This window comes from Myxine glutinosa, chromosome 6 (genome assembly GCF_964187855.1).
Source record: "Myxine glutinosa chromosome 6, kmMyxGlut1.1, whole genome shotgun sequence".
Classification (NCBI taxonomy): Eukaryota; Metazoa; Chordata; class Myxini; order Myxiniformes; family Myxinidae; genus Myxine; species Myxine glutinosa.
The window spans coordinates 38868651-38889843 of NC_136266.1; the positions used below are offsets into that span (position 1 = coordinate 38868651).

The 21193-nt window shown below is 44.5% G+C and overlaps 1 protein-coding gene across 30 annotated transcripts in view; it reads right to left on the bottom strand.

Annotated features, from left to right (window-relative positions):
* LOC137429699 (transcription factor 12-like) overlaps positions 1-21193 on the bottom strand; it is a 386392-nt gene that overhangs the window by 125030 nt on the left and 240169 nt on the right. The window lies entirely within an intron of this gene.

The window sequence follows — 21193 nt, forward strand, 5'->3', positions numbered from 1 at the left end:
ATATTATGATCAACACAGTGAGAGATTGCGACTTTCCATTCGGCTTCTCAATCTCACATCCAACTGTATCATGATTACAGGTAATCGCATGTTGTATTGTATGTGTACCTCGTGGAAAGAAATTAGCCAAACTAGCAATTGATATATACTCGTATGTAGAGTTGGAAATGAGTGGTGACTCTCAGTGTATTATTAAGACAGAATTATGGGCCATCAACATATTACATACTCACTTCTCCCTGTGTTTGGCCCTTCCACTTCCCTTCTGTCACTAGCCAACCCCCTACCTCTCTCCCACCCACCCCCCCCCCCCCCTCCACTCCACTCCACTCATAATCAAACATTCCTCTATCCCGTCTCCTATATTCTCATAATCCATCTCCTATTTTTCCATTGCACATTTCCTCATAATCCTTCTCCTTCATTTTTCCTCTCAATCGAACCTCTCCCTCTTCTTTGCACAGTACCATCTTAATTGTACTTGATGGAAGAAGAAGGGTAACTTATGTCTCGAAAGTGCTAAATTTTTAACGATTTTGTTCACAAGAAGTTAGAACTATTTTAACAAGAAGTTAGAAAATAATGACACAAGCCGACGGTGCTTAAGGAAGATGTGAGATAAATGGGGGCTGGATAAGGATGGGGAGAATAATCATCAGCAACTGCTCCTGGGGAGTGAGGGGAATGTTGCATCAGGGAGCACCATCCACAGGTACTTTGTGCATTGCATTTTGAGATAGAAAAAGGAAAATACCATTCCCTCCCGCCCCCCCCTTCCTCCACCTTTCCCCCATTCCCCCCACCTCTCCACAAATCTCAAAAGCACACTAAACACACAACTCTATTATGAATGAATGAATGAATGAATGATCGTTTTAAGGCCATTTTCCCCGCTAAAGCGGGGCTTAGCCTTGCGGGCCCCATGACAATCATGGTTCCCTGTTTGAGGCAATGTTTTTATGGCCGGATGCCCTTCCTGACGCCAACCCTTAGTCGCCTCTTACGATGCGCAGGGATATGGTGTACCTATTCTAAGCCGGGGTACACACCGGGATCATTCATCCCAGCAAGCTGGTACTCAATTTGCCGACCTCGGAAGGATGACAGGCTGAGTCAACCCCCCTGGCGTTAATTCAGCGATCGACCGGGATTCGAACCCAGGATCCCAAGCCGGCACCCTAACCGCTAAGCCAACACCAGGCTACACATACTAAACCTACTACACACATCTCTATTATATAGAGCATTATTTTGAAGAGATGTCTGATTTCTATATTCTTCTTGATAATCTAAAAGTAATAAATCTGAGATATTCTTCAGTTGTGCAGCAAATCCCAATCAACAAAGCACTGCCCCCCAACCCCGAACACCCATCTTCCCTTTCCAATCTTTCTCCTTTAGTATTTATGTGTTCAATGTTGCTCTCATTTATCTTCTCCAGTGTTCATTTCCAAGTTTTACTCCTGAGGGGACGCTCCATTTGAGCAATACCAGCCATGTTTAGGATCTGATTGTGGGATCAACATGAACCTAAGGTTTGCTTTCACTCAATACTAGAGTATTAAAAGGAAAGGAAAAAGGGTTTGGAGGAGTTTGGGGGGGAAAGAATAACAATATATTTGGAAAGGAAGAGGACATATAGGAGTGAAGAGTGTGGGTTAGAAACAGAATGCGAATGAGGAATGGGAAGGAGGAAGAAGTACAGGAAGGAGGGAAAAGGATGCACGTGTAGTCGAGGCAGTGTGAATAAGGCCATGGCTTTGGGGAAAATCTGATTCAATTAATCACGCTTTGCCATGTGGCCGTGTACACATTCCTGCTACTTAACTTAGCACAGCACTACACGGTATTGTACTGTACTGCCGGGCAAGCCAAGTCTGAGCAGAGCCACTTGGTTGCACACGTTTGAAAACTTCTCGGCACTGCTTGCATGCTGTGCGCTTCCTCAAATTCAGATTCCAGAAATTTTACTTCAATCCAACAAACATGTACAAAATGCAAATAAATTATTTCAATCATAAAATATTAAATTACTCTAATCAATTCACTCTACCGCCACAGTGCTAATGGAAGGATTGCTGCCTTCAATTGTAGCTGTTCTCCAACTGCAATTAGCAAATCCATACACCGCCTGGGAGTTGCACGAATTGCTCCTTCCCCCACCACCACCACCACCACCACTGCTGCCACCCTCACCACTGCTGCCATCCTTAGCACGCCCCCCCTCCCAACCACCGCCATAGCGTTATCATTTCTCATCTGCTATTTCAGAAGCTGTTACACACACCTCTATTTACATGAAGTCTTTATATACAACAAGTAATTCCACTGCAGCAACACCTCGTTTCGGGCTACACATATGCCTGGCTGCATTCATCAAAATAAAAGGTCCTTCCAACTAGCCCCCAGTGAGAAGAGAACCCAGGGTCAGGAATGAACCATGGGGCTGATTGATGGCGCAGTCAGAGTACAGAGCTCGCCTTGCTGGAAAAATCGGATTTCCATATCTGGGTTCAGACAAGTCAAGCTTAAAGGCAATTTGGAGCCTCTAAGCACCTTAGCCTAATTGGAGAAGACAAAGACGTTTAGAAATCCATTGTTTTCAAGAATAAAAAGCAATGATAGAATGCAGGATTATTCAACATATTTTCCAAACCTTTTAATTTTTATTTATTTATTTATACTTTAAAAATACTTCTATAATGCAGCACCCACCTGTTGAAAGTAAACATAAAAATCGTTATATGATTAGATTGCTGCATGAAAAAAAGTTGCGAGAAGCAAATATCATCTATCTATAATTCCAGCAATCTCTGTGTGTGTGTGTGTGTGTCTGTGTGTGTGTTTGTTTGTCTGTGACCGCTGTTTCTCGACAACCACGGGTCCGATATACTTGCAACTTGCCAGGTATATTGCTGGGGACCCGAGGATGTGCCTTTTCAAGGTTTCATATTAATCAGACAAGTAGTTAGCGAGCTATGTCCAAAAAACGATTCAACCAATCAGAGAGCAGCGAGCTATCACGTGTGCCGAACGTGGCGAACAGACTCTGCCTCGGACGGCACATTTGAGAGCGTATTCATTTATTTCACGTTGGCAAACTATGTTGGCGTTAAACTATGTTTTAAAACTAAATAAAACTAATTTGCGATTCATCGTAACTGCGATTTGCGACCTTCCGGACAGTGAAGACTTCACTTCCGGCAGCCAATCACAGAACGCGTTGTTGCGAGCCGAGCCGAGCGCGTGCGCCATTACGGTTCGTAATTCGATTTCTTCCGGAGAAAATAATAATTTCTCGATTTCTTATGCGCATTATTTCTCCCAGAGCGAAGGGCGGAAGCGAAGAGCGTTGTTTTTTTTGTTTACGGGCGTACGGGCGTACGGGCGGGGTAGAGCGTACGGGTAGCGTTTTTTTTTTTTTTTGGCAAGGAACGGGCACCCACGTACGGGCATGCCCTAGTGATTCAAATCCACATCAATTATTTTATTGCTTCACTAATGTTAAAAAGAACCGCACAATTTCCACGGCATCAACACATTTATGGAATCACAAATCTAGGAGGCATTGAATTCTGAGTGAGGGAATTTGAGAAGATTGTAACCCAGCAAGTGAAATGAAAGTGAAGCCATGAGCGCAAGGGTCAGCATGAAGCACTAACTCAGCTGCTATGGCATTATTAGCAATTGCCGGAATCCAGGTCTGTTGATTTTCTTGGGTGAAAGAGAAGGGAACAGACAAAAAAAAGAAGTAAAAAGATTTATGCCTGCTAACACATACATACATATACTGTGTATACTTTACAATACATGTACAGTATATAGAGTGGAAATGATTCCGAGGGGTTAGTAAATGCTTAATATAGCATAGTTATTTCCTTATTGAGTGTTTTGAGTAAGTGTAGAAGTAATTAAATGTGATATTAGATATGCGTCGCCATCTTGTATAGTTAGAGATGTCTACCCTCCCCTATTGTGTGTGTATAAAATTATCAACCCATTTGACCACATTTATTTGATGTTTTTATCCTTTGTTGTATGTCTTAAATGTCTCTTTTCTTTTTCTTAGCGCTCGTTCGGCCTGAGCGCTATCGTAGGGAGAAGCAAACCTTGCCTCACGGCAACAACCGAGCCGCCAAAGTTATCGGTGAATGAAGGGTCAGAAGGGGTTTGTCCCAAACCAACCACAAGTGAACAATGGTGAGTAAGAGGACAGGGGCGTGGCATGTCACGGGTGATGTACCATACGAAGAGGGTAATGGCCATCATGCAGGGAAGAAGAAGAATTGGTGCTGTCCCGATCATTGTGTGCTGCACAGAGGAGGAAGAAAAAGAAGAACCACCTTTAGAGGCCATTTTAACCCACAGAGCAGGGGTTGGCCTTTTTCGGGCACCCTGGTCCCCTTTTTGAAGCAATGTTTTATGGCCGGATGCCCTTCCTGCCGCCAACCCTGTTAGTCGCCTCTTGCAACACACAGGGAATTACCAGTGAACTGGTACTCAATTTGCCGACCTTGGAAAGATGACAAGCAGAGTAAACCTCCCTGGTGTTAATTCAGCGATCGACCATGATTCGAACCCAGGATCCTCGGATCCCAAGCCGGCACACTAACCGCGAAGCCAACACCAGGTTTGCTGCACAGAGGAGGGGACTGCCGTATTGTTGGTCCTGCTCGCTGTGCCACATGGCAGGGGAAACGGCTGAGTCGTGTCTTCTCTCTTTCCTTAGGCAGAGGCACAGGATGTCCACCAAGCCTCCTGCATCAGGACCAGATTCCTCCTCCCAAGCTTTGCCTTGGGTTTGTCTGGCCAACTGTGTCTTGCTGTTTCCTTAAGCCTTACTCCTGTGGTATGAGTCTGAAGGCCTTTCAATATATATATATACGATACTAGCAAGAGTACCCAGTGTTGCAGGGGGGGAGGGAGGGAGAGGAGGAGGGAGTCAGTAGGAGAGGGAGGGGGGATTGGAAGGGGGGTGGGCAGGGGAAGGTGAAGGGAAAGATATACTACATATACATCTATTTGGTACTACATACACATCCATTTGGGGGGGGGGGGGGGGGGAGTGGCTTTGACAGGCCCCTCCATTTTGGGGGAGGAGGGGGAGGGGAAAGAGGAAAAAAATTCCCATGCAAAGAGTGCTTCATAACCTCAGTGTTGCACAGGTAAAAAAAGGAAATTGTAAAACCCTCTGCCACCATCACCGGGTGGCGTGACACAGTACACATTTTCATAGAGAATTTATGCCACTCTCCCGGTCTCCCACATCCCCGAATGAGGCCGCGGCCACATAGCCTATATTACCCCCCAAACAAAGTTGTATTTGTACCCTGAGTAAAGTATAAAAGCGTTTATAGCTGGAGAACCCGGCGTTGCTCAAATGAAAAAGACACATTAACATATTTGAAATTTATATACATACATACAGTCTCGTGAAAAAGTAGGTACACCGCATGTAAAGTTTTGACTTTTTTCAACATATTTCAACATACAGCTATTTGATCTTCATTTCAACAATATTTATAGATAAAGGTGATACAATACAACAAACATCATGAAACATTTACATTTTGTAGTCCATTGTATAATTTAAATAAACAAATGCAAATTTCGCATGTGGAAAAAGTAAGTACACCCCTACATTTATCACTACTTCAAATACCTAAAATTAGAATCAGGTGCACCAGCTCAGGTGCAAATGATTAGAACATTGTTAGAGAGGATCTTGGAGGAACTTGTCTTATTTAAACCTCAGACATTTAGTTTGGTTTGCTCTTTGTTGTTGAAGTGTGCGGCGTCACCATGCCTAGATCAAAAGAGCTCTCTCATGCCTTCAGAAAGAAGGTTATAGATGCCTACGAGTCTGGGAAGGGATTTAAAAAGAACTCCAAACAATTTGAAATCAATCATTCGACTGTCCGGAAGATCATCTACAAGTGGAGAAGATTCCAAACAACTGCCAACTTGTTCAGGCCAGGCCGCCCCAGCAAGTTCAGCCCGAGAGCAGACAGCAAGATTCTGAAAGAAGTCTCTAAGAACTCCAGAATGTCATCACGTACCCTACAGGTAGCTCTTGCCACTGTTAGTGCACGAGTCTACCATTAGAAAGAGGCTGCACAAATTTGATCTACATGGGAGGTGTGCCAGGAGGAAACCTTTGCTCTCCAGAAAGAACATCAGGGCAAGACTAAAGTTTGCCAATGAACACCTAGGCAAAGACCAGAACTTCTGGAACAATGTGCTCTGGATAGATGAGTCAATGGTAGAGCTATTTGGCCACAGTACCAGAAGACATGTTTGGCGAAAACCAAAGACAGCATTTGACCACAAGAACCTGATACCAACTGTATAGCATGGTGGTGGAAATATTATGGTTTGGGGCAGCTTTGCTGCATCAGCGCCTGGGCAGCTCACCGTCATAGAATCCACGATGAATTCTTCATTGTACAAGAGGATGCTTGAGGATAATGTGAGGTCATCTGTCGGAAAGTTGAAGCTCAACCGAAGGTGGACCTTGCAACATGACAATGACCCTAAACATACCAGTAAATCCACCAAGGAATGGCTGAAAAGAAAGAAATGGAGGGTTCTGGAATGGCCAAGTCAAAGCCCGGATCTAAATCCCATCGAGATGTTGTGGGGGGATTTGAAACGGGCTCTGCATGCAAATTGGCTAACCCCCGCTCTTGCAGGGAAAATGGCCTTTAAAATGCCTGTTGTTGTTGTTGTTGTTGTGCATGCAATTGTGCATGCTGTGCAACATTTTTTTGTTGAATAAATTATTGCAAAGTCAATTTTTCATTGTTTTTTGTTCAATTAGATCACCTTTATCTATAGATACTGTTTAAATGAAGATCAAATATTGATATGTCCACATATGTCAAAAAGATTTAAAAAAAACATTTCATGGGGTGCAGTTACTTTTTCCACGTGTGAAATTTGCATTTATGTTTATTTAAATAATACAATGGACTACAAAATGTAAATGTTTCATGATATTTGTTATATTATATCACCTTTATCTATCAATATTGTTGAAATGAAGATCAAATAGCTGTATGTTGAAATATGTTGAAAAAGTCAAAACTTTACATGGGGTGTACTTACTTTTTCACGTGACTGTATATAAATATATATATATATATATATATATATATATATATATATATATATATATATATATATATATATATATATATATATATATATATATATATGTGTGTACACCACATGACCAAATGTATGTGGACACCTGAACATCACACATCCCATTCCAAAACGATGGACATTAATATGGAGTTGGTCCCTCCTTTGCTGCGATAGCAGCCTCCACTCTTCTGGGAAGGCTTTCCACTAGATGTTGGAACATTGCTGCAGGGATTTGCTTCCATTCAGCCACAAGAACATTCGTGAGGTCGGGCACTGATGTTGGGCGATTAGGCCTGGTTCGTAGTCGGCATTCCAATTCATCCGAAAGGTGTTCGATGGGGTTGAGGTCAAGGCTCTGTGCAGGGCAGTCGAGTTCGACGACACCGATCTCGACAAACCATTTCTCTATGGACCTCACTTTGTGCACGGGGGCATTGTCATGCTGAAACAGGAAAGGGCCTTCCCCAAACTTTTGCCACAAAGTTGGAAGCACACAATCGTCGAGAATGTCATTGTATGCTGTAGCATTAAGATTTCCCTTCACTGGAACTAAGTGGCCGAGCCCGAACCATGAAAAACAGCCCCAGACCTTTATTCCTCAACCAAAATTTACAGTTGGCACTATGCATTCGGATAGGTAGTGTTCTCAGTTTTGGCATCAGCCAAACCCAGCTTAGTCTGTCGGACTGCCAGATGGTGAAGCGTGATTCATCACTCAAGGGAACGCGTTTCCACTGCTCCAGAGTCCAATGGCAGCGAGCTTGACACCACTCCAGCCGACGCCTGGCATTGCGCATGGTGATCTGAGGCTTGTGTGCAGCTGCTCGGCCATGGAAACCCATTTCATTAAGCTCCCAACAAACAGTTGTTGTGCTGACATTGCTTCCAGAGGCAGTTTGGAACTCGGTAGTGAGTGTTGCATCTAAGGACAGACGATTTTTACGCACTACTCACTTCAGCACTCGGCGGTCCTGTTCTGTGAGCTTGTGCGGCCTACCTCTTCGTGGCTGAGCTGTTGTCGCTCCTAGACGTTTCCACTTCACAGTAACAGCACTTACAGTTGACCGGGGCAGCTCTAGCAGGGCAGAAATTTGACGAACTGACTTGTTGGAAAGGTGGCATCCTATGACGGTGCCACGTTGAAAGTCACTGAGCTCTTCAGTATGGCCCATTCAACTGCCAATGTTTGTCTATGGAGATTGCATAGCTGTGTGCTTTATTATATATACCTGTCAGCAATGGGTGTGGCTGAAACAGCCGAATCCACTAATTAGAAGGGGTGTCCGCATACTTTTGGTCATGTAGTGTGTATGTGTATATATGTATATATGTGTGTACGGTATATACAGTCACGTGAAAAAGTAAGTACACCCCATGTAAAGTTTTGACTTTTTCAACATATTTCAACATACAGCTATTTGATCTTCATTTCAACAATATTGATAGATAAAGGTGATATAATATAACAAATATCATGAAACATTTACATTTTGTAGTCCATTGCATAATTTTAATGAACAGAAATGCAAATTTCACATGTGGAAAAAGTAAGTACACCCTTGGCTCTAATAGGTGGTATTGCCCCCTTTGGCAGAAACAACCTCAAGTAGGCGTTTCTTATTACTGTCTACCAGTTTCTGACATCGACTGGGAGAAATTTTTGTCCACTCCATGCAGAATTCTTTCATCTGTGCAATGTTTGAGGGGTTTCTTGCATGCACAGCTCGTTTCAAATCCCCCCACAACATCTCGATGGGATTTAGATCCGGGCTTTGACTTGGCCATTCCAGAACCCTCCATTTCTTTCTTTTCAGCTATTCCTTGGTGGATTTACTCGTATGTTGAGGGTCATTGTCATGTTGCAAGAACCACCTTCGGTTGAGCTTTAACTTTCCGACAGATGGCCTCACATTATCCTCAAGCACCCTCTGGTACAATGAAGAATTAATCATGGATTCTATGATGGTGAGCTGCCCAGGCCCTGATGCAGCAAAGCTGCCCCAAACCATAATATTTCCACCACCATGCTTTACAGTTGGTATCAGGTTCTTGTGGTCAAATGCTGTCTTTGGTTTTTGCCAAACATGTCTTCTGGTACTGCGGCCAAATAGCTCTACCTTTGACTCATCTGTCCAGAGCACATTGTTCCAGAAGTGCTGGTCTTTGCTTCGGTGTTCATTGGCAAACTTTAGTCTTGCCCTGATGTTCTTTCTGGGCAGCAAAGGTTTCCTCCTGGCACATCTCCCATGTAGATCAAATTTGTGCAGCCTCTTTCTAATGGTAGACTCGTGCACTTTGACATCAACAGTGGCAAGAACCAGCTGTAGGTCCTGTGATGACCTTCTGGGGTTCTTAGAGACTTCTTTCAGCATCTTGCGGTCTGCTCTAGGGCTGAACTTGCTGGGGTGGCCTGGCCTGAACAAGTTGGCAGTTGTTTGGAATCTTCTCCACTTGTAGATGATCTTCCGGACAGTCGAATGATTGATTTCAAATTGTTTGGAGATCTTTTTGAATCCCTTCCCAGACTCGTAGGCATCTGTAACCTTCTTTCTGAAGGCATCAGAGAACTATTTTGATCTCGGCATGGTGACGCCGCGCACTTCAACAACAAAGAGCAAATCAAAAGAAATGTCTGAGGTTTAAATAAGACAGGTTCCTCCAAGATCCTCTCTAACGATGTTCCAATCATTTGCACCTGAGCTGGTGCACCTGATTCTAATTTTAGGTATTTGAAGTAGCGATAAATGTAGGGGTGTACTTACTTTTTCCACATGCGAAATTTGCATTTATGTTTATTTAAATTATACAATGGACTACAAAATGTAAATGTTTCATGATATTTGTTATACTAGGGCAGGCCCGTACTATATATATATCTAAAATTATATCCCCCCCCCTCTATTTACATGAAATGGTTTGGTCCATTCGCAAAGCCAAAGCGAACGGCTTGCGAGTACGGTGACAATCCCCCCCCTCTATTTACATGAAATGGTTTGGTCCATTCGCAACGACCACAGAACCCCCCCCCCCCCCTCTATTTACATGAAATGGTTTGGTCCATTCGCAAAGCCAGTAACGACCACAGAACCCCCCCCCCCCCTCTATTTACATGAAATGGTTTGGTCCATTCGCAACGCCAAAGCGAACGGCGAACGGCTAAATCGCCATAGCTCGGTAACTACTTGTCCGATTAATATGAAACCTTGAAAAGGCACATCCTCGGGTCCCCAGCAATATACCTGGCAAGTTTCAAGTATATCGGACCCGTGGTTGTCGAGAAACAGCGGTCACAGACAAACACACAGACATACACACATACACACACACACACACACACACACACACACACACACACACACACACACACACACACACAGAGATTACTGGAATTATAGATAGATTATATCACCTTTATCTTTCAATATTGTTGAAATGAAGATCAAATAGCTGTATGTTGAAATATGTTGAAAAAGTCAAAATTTCACATGGGGTGTACTTACTTTTTCCACATGCGAAATTTGCATTTATGTTTATTTGAATTATACAATGGACTACAAAATGTAAATGTTTCATGATATTTGTTATATTATATCACCTTTATCTTTCAATATTGTTGAAATGAAGATCAAATAGCTGTATGTTGAAATATGTTGAAAAAGTCAAAACTTCACATGGGGTGTACTTACCTTTTCACGTGACTGTATATGGTGAGGAAAAGAGAGGGTGAGGTGGAGGGGGAGATAGAAAGAGAGAGAAAGAGAGAGGGGTCAAGCATGTTGGCTCAAAATAATGTAAAACAAGTCACTGATGAAGGTCACTCTGTGGCTGAAGCATTGGACTTTGATTCCTTGTCTATTTCAACTAAACCGATTTGCTTCTGCTGCTCAGTAGTTCTTGCAATCTTTGTGAACATAAAAATATAATATTTAGAAAAAATAAAAATAAAGAGGGTAAACCCTTTGCAGCAACGGATTCGTTTATTCAGCACTCTGTGGATCACTCTCAACAAGATGCCAATAAATTACTTTTGGTGCGTCTACTTTTGGAATATTTGTCACAAATGTTTGGAAGATCGGATTGTAAAAATTATGTCAATTTCAAATGTTATCGGCATTCAATTTGAATAACGCCAAATGCTGCAGTACTTGCACGTGCACAAATATGTACATACTATCACAAAAGCATCATCATTAAAATATCAAAATTACGGTTTGTGATCCACAGCATAATAATTCCGAGAAAAGATCAGCTCTAATGGTAACTCGGGAAAAACCACATTTTACTTCCAAGGCAAGTCATAAAATCTTCAAAATCGGAATGGTTATTTACTCAACGTTTCTACTAGTGATCGAGGGCCTATAGTACGATCAATGATAATTTCTCCGGAAATACAGTTCCGTCACACTTGAAGGAGTGTCCATCACCAGTTTTTAAGGCCTTCAAGAAGACTTGTGCTTGATGTCTTTTAAGTGCACCAAGAAATGGACAAATTAGAAAACAATAGATTGGTTAATGGTATTTCTCCACATCTCACTCTCTGAGTTTCCCACAGCTCATACGTGTATTCGACTCGGTGCGTCTCCCTCACAGCTTTCATTACCAGTGTTTAGATACAAACGTAGTTCATCCTTTTCAAACATAAATGTTCTTGGAAAGAATATTCATTGCCAAAGCACAATGGCTTTTTATGTAGTTTGGCATCCTGAAAGCTTGGGTCAAATAACTGATTGCTCAAGATACTGCGCTGGAATGTGCAAGGGCAGTGTATGGTATGATCTCAAGCACCACGTGAGCAAAATAAAATAAATAAATAAAATCCCAACAAAACAAACAAGCCAGCAATTATTTTACCATTTTATGACTTTTATTCTTTACAAGGTTGCTTTGGTTAATTACTCGATGTATTCAGTGGGATGTAAGGTGAGGGGGAAGGAGGCGATTCAGCAATTGGACAAAACCTGAGTCTCATCATTTTTATTGTACATTTCATTCATGCGAGATAATATATTGCCTGATTTCAATTGTGCATTTGTTTCAAATATTTGGGAAGGTCATTTATTTTCATCCCTACCTACATACCGCTGCAACAACAGCTTTTGAGCAGTTGTAAATGTAACGGACCTGTTGCCTAATTATTACATCACATGGTGTTTACCTGGGGAAATTCTGGCATCAAACTGGGTCCTCATCTGCCACCTTTGCTTTCCTTTCCATGAACCGTACTCGCTGACCAAGGTGATGACAAATTTTCTCACCGAAAATCTGCCAAATGGAAAATGCTGCATACCAACCTTGACCTGGATTTCAACAACCACCAAAACTAAATTGCGACGTCTTTTATGAGTGACCAAACAATCCTAAGAAGCCAAAGTTAAAGGTGAGCTCGATTTTAAATGAAACTACATGGATCGAGTTGAAATGGAGGAGTGTGTCAAACGAGGATGTATAAATCACAGTGCTATCTTATCTGCGAAAATATCTGCACACTCCTCCACTCTGGATCCGCCTCATCTTCGTCAATTGCTGTCGAAAGGCTGGTGATGTGAAGTGAAGTATAATGATGCTGCAATGCCACAATGAGGCATCGTTTTGCTGGGCTCATGGCCTGGGCTCCAAGGCACAGTGCAGCGAGCCGTGGAGCCCGGGCCCCAAAGCCATGTGGAGGCTTGTGGCACTGGCTATTAAAAGCACTTCAGAAAGGGGAAGCCGCACACGCTCAGGTCAGCACAGCATCATTTGAAAAGTTACACAACCACGAAAAGTCGCAAACTAAAGCGTTTCGACACCGCGAGAAAGTATTCATAGGCAAGTATTGTTAGTTTGTTTTCTTAACAAGATTCATGTTTCACGTAGCTGAACTGAATCGCACATATTACATTTAACAAGACCGATACATACAAAGGCCCTATCATGATCCATATCAAATTACTTGTCGTACACTATCGTCACATAAAGATATAGCATGATATACAGTACTTCCCATTGAACATAAATGCTGCCATAATTACCGTAATTCCTGTTTAAAAATATATATATTTTCGCATTAAATACTCGACGCAGTCGTTTTTAAATATTTTGTAATGAAGAAAGTAATTGAAAAGAAAAATGTGATGAAGAAATTGTGGCTACCGCAATGACAACACTGCAAGCACTTGCGGGAGTGATGTGCAAGTGCCAAGAGCCTCTACCGAAAGTCACTGAGCTTCGAGTTGCAGTGACAGTTCAGTGGAGCTAATGGAGGATGGCAAATAAATTGGTGTGATCAGGTGCAAATGCGGATATTTCAAAGAAATTGAAACTGGACGGAAATATATACACTGCCGAGACTGTGACGTGTGTTATGAAAAATTGAACAGCCACATTTCATGGTCATCTCCGAAGGAATTCATGCACTCGGCTGAATCTGGATGCATGTCAGTTATTGGATATACACTCGTGTATATATACAGTCACGTGAAAAAGTAAGTACACCCCATGTAAAGTTTTGACTTTTTCAACATATTTCAACATACAGCTATTTGATCTTCATTTCAACAATATTGATAGATAAAGGTGATATAATACAACAAATATCATGAAACATTTACATTTTGTAGTCCATTGTATAATTTAAATAAACATAAATGCAAATTTCGCATATGGAAAAAGTAAGTACACCCCTACATTTATCACTACTTCAAATACCTAAAATTTGAATCAGGTGCACCAGCTCAGGTGCAAATGATTAGAACATCGTTAGAGAGGATCTTGGAGGAACCTGTCTTATTTAAACCTCAGACATTTAGTTTGGATTGCTCTTTGTTGTTGAAGTGTGTGGCGTCACCATGCCTAGATCAAAAGAGCTCTCTGAGGCCTTCAGAAAGAAGGTTATAGATGCCTACGAGTCTGGGAAGGGATTTAAAAAGATCTCCAAACAATTTGAAATCAATCATTCGACTGTCTGGAAGTTCATCTACAAGTGGAGCAGATGCCAAACAACTGCCAACTTGTTCAGGCAAGGCCGCCCCAGCAAGTTCAGCCCGAGAGCAGACTGCAAGATGCTGAAAGAAGTCTCTAAGAACCCAAGAATGTCATCACGGGACCTACAGGTAGCTCTTGCCACTGTTGATGTCAAAGTGCACGAGTCTACCATTAGAAAGAGGCTGCACAAATTTGATCTACATGGGAGGTGTGCCAGGAGGAAACCTTTTCTGTCCAGAAAGAACATCCTGGCAAGACTAAAGTTTGCCAATGAACACCTAGGCAAAGACCAGCACTTCTGGAACAATGTGCTCTGGACAGATGAGTCAAAGGTGGAGCTATTTGGCCACAGTACCAGAAGACATGTTTGGTGAAAACCAAAAGACAGCATTTGACCACAAGAACCTGATACCAACTGTAAAGCGTGGTGGTGGAAATATTATGGTTTGGGGCAGCTTTGCTGCATCAGGGCCTGGGCAGCTCACCATCATAGAATCCACTATGAATTCTTCATTGTTCCAGGGGGTGCGTGAGGATAATGTGAGGCCATCTGTCGGAAAGTTGAAGCTCAACCGAAGGTGGACCTTGCAACATGACAATGACCCTAAACATACCAGTAAATCCACCAAGGAATGGCTGAAAAGAAAGAAATGGAGGGTTCTGGAATGGCCAAGTCAAAGCCCGGATCTAAATCCCATCGAGATGTTGTGGGGGGATTTGAAACGAGCTGTGCATGCAAGAAACCCCTCAAACATCGCACAGCTGAAAGAATTCTGCATGGAGGAGTGGGCAAAAATTTCTCCCAGTCGATGTCAGAGACTGGTAGACAGTTACAAGAAACGCCTACTTGAGGTTGATTCTGCCAAAGGGGGCAATACCACCTATTAGAGCCAAGGGTGTACTTACTTTTTCCACAGAAGGAAATGGCATCTCTGTTAATTTTTTGTTGAATAAATTATTGCAAAGTCAATTTGTCATTGTTTTTTGTTCAATTAGATCACCTTTATCTATGGATACTGTTTAAATAAAGATCAAATCATGATATGTCTACATATGTTAAAAAGATTTTAAAAAACATTTCATGGGGTGTACTTACTTTTTCCACATGCAAAATTTGCATTTATGTTTATTTAAATTATACAATGGACTACAAAATGTAAATGTTTCATGATATTTGTTATATTATATCACCTTTATCTATCAATACTGTTGAAATGAAGATCAAATAGCTATATGTTGAAATATGTTGAAAAACTCAAAACTTTACATGGGGTGTACTTACTTTTTCACGTGACTGCATATGTATATATTGTTGCGGTTCTGAGAATGTACATATTGATTAATAAAGGTTAAAGGTTTGCCCCCATAGTTCGTCCACATGCAACACGTAGGCCACCTTAGAACATTAGTTATGTCATAGTATATGTGTAGAATAAGGCCATTCCCATTCGTGATACCTGCGTTGTGTAAAATAAATAAGAGTAGGTCCCATTCATTTTGCGGCCCACCCTCCAATATACCTCGTTGGGCAGCATCCAGTCTGCGCCTCATTGTTGCTATTGCCCCTCGCATTAGGATGCTCAAACCAGCCAAATGCCACGAGGTAGGCCTGGAAAAGGGGGAGGAGCGCGAGGTCGGGGTGTGGCCACGTCAAGCAGACGTCAAGGGCGGAGCCGGTAAGAGCCAACGACCCAACCAGGTCTCGGGTGGAATGGCGTGAGAGGCGTGGTCAAAGCGCGGCTGGCAAATTTGAGAGGGTTCGCTGGGCGGCGCTATATAACCGCGCTGACAAAGCCCTTTGAGAGGACTCGTGAGGACTAATGCGCTTTACCAAGAGGACTGTCCAGGACTGATTGTAAAGAGGACTGTATCAGAGGACTCCCGTGCGAAAGGACTGGCCAGAAGGGGTATACGCGCTTTACCAAAGAGGACGATTAGGAGAGGCGCTTCGCCATTTGAACTGTTGGAGCGCATATAGCGTCGGTTCGTTTATTACATACGCGCTGAGCCGCGAAGTAACCGCCAGCCTCGCGTACCTTTCCCCCGATAATTGTCCGATCCGCGACAATGAACCACGAGGAGCGCCTGCCGTCTGTCCTACCATATTCTTCGCGGTGCGAGTCGGGGACCCAGAGGACGAGTTGTGGACACCATCCCTGGACCCTCAACCCAACCTTCTCCATCCCCGTGTGAGTGTGTCTGTGTGTGCGGGCCCGTTTGTCCAGGGGATAAGTTAGGACTGTTCTTAAGGCTGCACTGTGTATTCTTCTTCTTCTTCTTCTTATTGTACAAAGTGTTAATAAACCAATCTGTTCTTCCTTTCTTCTTAATCCGACCGTATTAGTGATGTCTTACATTGGGTAAGCGTGGCACGATTTGGAACCGCTCGGATCGGGTTTAGTACCTGTTAACGGCCCGGATCACGGCTCGCTATCGCTCGGCGTTTCCACCTAAAACCGTGGTTCGGGCGGGGTTATTTCCTTGCTTCCTGGGAGGCGATGGTAATTAGGTAATAGGAATAATTCGGCCTACTACCCTATTCAGCGCTGACCGGAAGGAACGTAATAGCCCCGGATCACGTCGGCTAGATAAAAGACAAGGGGATTCATCCCCCCTTTGTAAGGGGGAGGCCGACGTTGAGATCTGCAACAATTGGTGTCAGGAGTGGGATTGGACCCGAAGTGCGCCTAACGCACTCCAAATTACGAGCGGCCGAAATTTATTATTAACACCCAAATTAACATCGTGCCATGGCTAGTCAAGACGGTCGGATGCCGGTGGGGGTAAATGATGAGGTAGATGAGGGAGAAGAAGTAATAACCCAGGACCCCCGGGAAAAATTGCGAGCGATAGAGGAGGAAGCAGTAGAGGTAGCAGGAGCAGAAGATGGCGGCGCCTCGCACATGGCGACGAGGGCCGCGCCCGCTGTGCAAGTGGGGAGGTAGACATGCAAGCCTTCATGGCGCAATTCATGGCGGGAATAAAAGAATTGAGTGACAAATCCACCAAAGAAATGAAGAACGAAATTTGGGGACTAAGTGATAACATCAATAAAATAAATGGGAGGATGGACGTCCAGGAGAAAAAGATGGATGCAATGGGTGGCCAAATGAAAGAAGGGTTAAGTAATTTGGAAAACAAAATGGGAGAGCAATTCGAAAATCAAATTGGGGGATTGAAAGACGGGTTAAGTAATTTGGAAAACAAAATGGGAGAGCAATTGGAAAATCAAATGGGGGATTAGAAAGCAAATTGGGGGGCCAATTGAAGGACATGGGGGGCCAAATGAAAGAAATGAAAGAGGGGTTAGTGGGGTTGGAAAACAGGATGGGCACCCAAGAGAATCAAATGAAAGGGATGAAGGACGGGTTAAAAGGGTGTGGTAACAGAATAGGAGGCCAAATGAAAGAGATGGGGAAAGAAATAGAGCACAGGTCAAGCGAAAAGGTCGCAGTGGTACGCGACGGGGTAGCGCGATTTGAGAAGTGCGTGGAAAGCGAGGTGGAGCAAAGCGCAGTTAAGTGGACCGGGGTAGAAATCGCGCTACCCCGAATGAATTGAAGAAAGAAATGGAATGTACTCAAAGTCTGCATTCGCATTGTGATGTCGTGCTGCCTAATTCCAATAAAGATTTGCAGGCGTTGCTGCGGAAAAGGGTCCCGAAGGTAAGCAGGGTTGTGTATGGCGCGAAAAGGTTTAGCGCGAAAGTGTTTGGCGCGAAAAGATTTTTCGCGCGCTTGGGATCGCGACGTCACCCGGGCGCTTGCGGAAGGTCCGTGGTGCGCTGTACGAAAGTGAATGGCGCGCGTGTGCGAACGGCGCCGGAGCGCGAGTATGAAACTGAGAGTGAGAGTGAGTGTACAACGGAGTGTATGTGTGAGGAGTGCGACACAGAGTGTGAGTTGGCCGAGGAGCATGTGCGGGAGTGCACACCAGAGCACGTGATTGGGTGTGCAACAGAGTGCACACCCGTGGGAGTTATGGAGTACGCAACGGACGAGTGTGTGCAAGAATGTGCGCGAGGGTGTGCGGTGATGATTGGGTGTGTGCAGGAGTGCACACCCGTGGGTGTTACAGAGTGTGTAACGGAGTGCGTAAGTGGTATGAGAGCGCCAGGGTGTGCGCGAGGATGTGTACTAATGGAGTGTGTGAGTGGCATGGGTGTGCCTGAGTGGTGTGCACCTGAGTATAGAACGGATGAGTGTGCACAAGAGCGTACGGTAATAGAGTGCAGGGAGTGGATGGGATGTGTGAGTATGGGAAGGGTCGCGTGGTGTGCGAATGCGGCTCAAGCATCGACGCAGACCGGGGGGTTAGCGTTTAGGGCGACAGATAGCCGACGCGAGCTCTCGGGGCGTGGTGTTCTTTGTGTGCTGCGGGAGCCGGCGGGCATCGTTGCCGTGGCGGCGTGCACGATTCGGGCCGGGCCCCGCCTTGTATGGTCGGTGCCGTGCCGTGGCGCAAGGGGCAAACGGCACGATTCCGGGGGAGGAAGGCCAGGTCGGACCTTCGCCCCTTGGCGGGCGCGGTGCTCCGGCCGGGGGGGGCTGGGTCATCGTGCCGGAGACCAGAAGGCTCTGCGCCGGGATGGCGCCTGGAACCTCGGACCGAGTATGCCTCCTTCCCAGAATCGAAAATGCCGGACGGACCCAACCAACAGGAGACAGACCACCCGTATGCATTGCTCGGCTTTGCGAAGCCGAGCTGTGAAAATGTATTTCCACCCCGAGAGGCTCAAGTATAGTGGACAAACAGCGAGTGATGGTGAATGGTATCCGGTGTAGAGGGATGGTAGATCTACCATCCCTCACATCGTTTTCTTTGGGGCACATGAGCTTTAGATTATGGGGTTTGGCAGTGTGAACCAGCCGAGGGCGGGCTAGGATAATTGTAGGGATTTAGAGATGACCATAGGAGACTGAGATTTAGGTAGAGACATTGATACAAGTAGAGGGGACGTAGTCAGATTAGGTGGATGATAATGACGTGAGAAGTGCTTAGTGTAAGGGAAGACGGGGAAAGCACAAGTATTAGAGGGAAGGAGATAGTTAGATGATGCTGTGTGTGTGAGTATGGGAAGGAACTTGGTGAAATGAGGCATTGGTCGAGAATGGTTGTGTGTGTGAGTATGGGAACGAACTTGGTGAAATGAGGCAATGGTCTGGGGTGACCAGAGAAAGTGTATGAGTGGAGTATTGTAGACATGTGTAATTGTGTTGAGTGATTGACTTGCATGGGGTGCAAGTGAATAAATGGTGTATATATATATTGTTGCGGTTTTGAGTTTTTGCAATAAAGGTTAATTTCCCCCTCATAGTTTAGTCACACTACAACACGTAGCCTCGCGATAGTTCAGTTATTTCATCGTAAATGTAAGCATAGTCCTTTTCCTGTGTTAGTTTTGCGTTGAGTGGAATAATGAGAGTTAGGTTTCCATCCAATGCTTTATGTCGCCTCGATACTTTGGCTTTGGCGCGAAATGCCATGAGGCTGGCCTGACATGTCGATCAAGGGCGAAGGAATGCGAGGAAGGAGTGACGGTAAGCACGAGCCGCCAATCAGGGCTCGAAGGGCGTGACTTAGCACTGCGCCAAAAGGCGTCGTTAGAACATTCGATGCGGACTAAGGGTGGGGCAATATAACCCTTTGCGAAAAGCCCCCACCTCAGTTCTGAGGAGAGAGGCGCTTGAACAAGTTATGGGAGAGGCGCTTCACAAGTGAACAAGTTCTGAGGAGAGGTGCGCTGAAAGAAGCCAAACGAGTTTTGAAGGAAGAGGCGTTTGAACAAGTGAATTGCTCGGTTGAGCTTGAGGCGGATCCTCTCTATTGAGTTACGTGAGTGAAAGTGCGCCGCTGATTAATAGCGCTGTGAGGAACCACCGAGCCATGCGAGAGACGCGTATATTTTCCCGCCTGCCTGCTCTGCCTTTGTTCGAGAGACGCGCTGCAAGGATCCCTCCCGCCGCCTGCTTGCCTTCATAGAGGGACGTGCTGTGACCGGGGAGGGCCACGCCAGGCGAAGCTGTTCCTGGACGACCAAGCCGGCGTGTTCAGCGCCTGAGCATTTCCTTTCTTCATTTCCCCCTGTGAGTGTGAACGGGCCCGTGTCTGGGATTTAGCTAAGACTGTTTAAGTTCTGCCCTGTGTCCCTTCTGCTTCTACCAATCCTTAGGTAAATAATAATTATTAAACCTGTGTTCTTTCTTCTATTCAATCGTTCCCGTCATTTCCATCTATTGACTAAGCGTGGTACGAATAAAACCGCTTGAATCGGGTTCCAATACCAGATAACTGCACGGACCACGTGGTACGCCATCCGCTCGGACGTACTCAAATTACGCGTGGTTCGTGCGAGGCTTGATCCCCGCTTCCGTGGCGGCGAAGGTACTTAGGTACGTGCGAGAGAATTGTCCTGGAACCCTACCCTGCGTCTGCCCGGGAGGGGCGATTCAAGTCTCACGGTTGCGACGACCCAAAAAGAACAAGGGGCTTAATCTCTCCTTGGTAAGGGCAGGAGGGTCGCGCGGAAACCGTAACAATATATATATATATATATACAGTGGTACCTCGGCTTACGAGTTTAATCCGTTCCGTGACGGAGCTCGTAAGCCAAATCGCTCGTAAGTCAAAGCAAATTTTCCCATTCAAATGCATTGAAATGCTATTAATCCGTTCCAGCCTCAAAAAAAAAACACCAATTTTTTTTGTTAGGTGCTTTTAAATAACAAAAATGTACTTTATAAATAACAAATAATGTATAAACAAGCACGACCTCGTATATACTGTACATAATACAAGAGAATGTAAAGAAATAAACTGGTTTTATTAAGCAGAGGAGAAGAGCATGCCAGGTGAGGTGTGCGTGTTGTCGACTTGGCGAGGCAGTACGATCGTACTCCTTCTACGATATGTACGATTTTGAAGCAGAAGGAGTCCATAAAGGCTATAACGCCAGCCAAGGGCGTTACGATTATTTCAAAGCTCCGGACCTCTATCCATGAAGATATGGAGAAGTTGTTGTTTGTGTGGTTGAAGGAGAAGCAGCTCGCAGGAGATACCGTGACCGAGAGCATCATGTGTTTGA